Below are 1653 nucleotides of genomic sequence, written 5' to 3'. Positions count from 1 at the left end.
GTGCATCTCTGGACTGAAACCTATTTGGTTTAATGTATTCTTGGATTCAGTTTGCCAGTATTATATTGAGTATTTTTGCATGTATGTCCATGAGTGAAATTGGTCTGTAATTCTCTTTCTTTGTTGAATCTTTGTGTGATTTGGGTATCAGGGTGACTGTGGCAATGAATTTGGCAATGTTCCTTATGTTTCTGTGTTGTAGAATAATTTGAAGAATATTGGTATTAGTTCTTCTTTGAAAGTTGGGTAGAATTCTGCACTGAAACTGTCTGGCCTTGGGAGACTTTTAAAGACTGCTTCTACTTGCTTAGGGATTATTGGTCTATCTAAATTGTTTGCCTGATCTTGATTTAACTTAGATAAGTGGTGTCTATGAAGAAATTTGTCCATTTCTTTTAGATTTTCCAATTTTGTGGAGTACACTTTTTTGAAGCATGACCTAGTGATTCTCTGTATTTCCCCGGAGTCTGTTGTTATGCCCCCCTTTTTGTTTCTGATTTTGTTGCTTTGGATATTCTCTCTCTGTCTTTTAGTTAGTTTGGATGAGGGTTTAAAAGTATGGAACGTTTCACAAATTGCAGCCATCCTTGAGCAGGGGCCCTGCTAATCTTCTTTGTATCATTCTGATGTTAGTATATGCGCTGCTGAAGCAGGCACCCATAAAAGCTATTTTAAGGTCTTTGTATTGGTGCTTCAGCTATGTTGGAATTCTCAGGGCCTCCTGAAGTAGAAGAGCTAGGCTCTAATGACTGCTATTGGGCTTCTATGCTGGGCTTGAGAATATTTTACTTCTGGTCTTGTCTTTGTCTAGTGCGTGTTTTGTTCCTTGGTTTTAATTCCCCTGGTTCTTGGGATAGTGTGGTGTCTGTGTGTTGTCCGGTAGGGAACTCTTCTGGGATCCTGCTAGGTATGGACAGTGGAAGTTCCCAGTAAAACCTCTTCCTAGGTCTTAGGAGCTGACACTTAGGAATGGGGATGGTCCACAAGAGAACGGAAGGTATGTTCCTCCAAGATCTACTTAGTCCTCTTGAGATGGGGACAGAAAGCGAGGAGAGGATGCAGCATGTTATGAAACTGTTATGAATCTGGGGATGAGATTGGGAGACTGGATTTGGAGGAGAGGAGGGACAGGAAGCTCTGAAGCTCTCCTATCTACTCTGATGGCCTACTTGCCTCTCTGGCAGGTTTGGCTGGCAGGTTCCCAGAGAATGCCTGCTGGCGTTTGGGCTGGGATAAATGATGAACAGGAAGAAGGTAGGTTGGAGAGGAAGATCTGTGTGATCCACTGAAATTGGGGGCAGGGATGGAGGAGAAACACTAGCAGGTATAGAGAATATGTCCTCTCTATAGGCAAAAAAAGTGAGAGGGTGTTAAATGTAAGCCAATGTACATGATAAAATCTTGTAGCTTTGAGCCGCTGCTGGGGGCCTAACAGGATGGCTCCAGACCACTATGGTGTCTAAGAGAGTACTCTAGGCTGTCCATGGTGTTCTGAGAGAGGTGTACCCCAGAATCAAAGGAAAGCATTTAAATTCTGTTCTTTCTGTTCAGTTCTACCTATAAACACATAATGTGCTCCATATCATTTTACCTGATCAGGCCAAAATGGCAGAGTAAGCAAATGGGAACAAAGAAGCTAAATTTTTTACCTGC

At 42.3% G+C, this 1653-nt stretch overlaps 1 non-coding gene across 1 annotated transcript; it reads right to left on the bottom strand.

Moving 5' to 3' along the window:
* Nucleotides 1-552: 552 nt before the first annotated feature.
* Nucleotides 553-655, bottom strand: LOC119806022. Its single transcript, XR_005284076.1, has one exon. It is a non-coding gene; the product is annotated as a U6 spliceosomal RNA (small nuclear RNA).
* Between the last annotated feature and the right edge of the window lie 998 nt (nucleotides 656-1653).

The sequence above is a fragment of the Arvicola amphibius genome, chromosome 1, assembly GCF_903992535.2.
Source record: "Arvicola amphibius chromosome 1, mArvAmp1.2, whole genome shotgun sequence".
NCBI classification, from domain to species: Eukaryota; Metazoa; Chordata; class Mammalia; order Rodentia; family Cricetidae; genus Arvicola; species Arvicola amphibius.
This window is presented reverse-complemented; position numbering and strand designations above follow the sequence as displayed.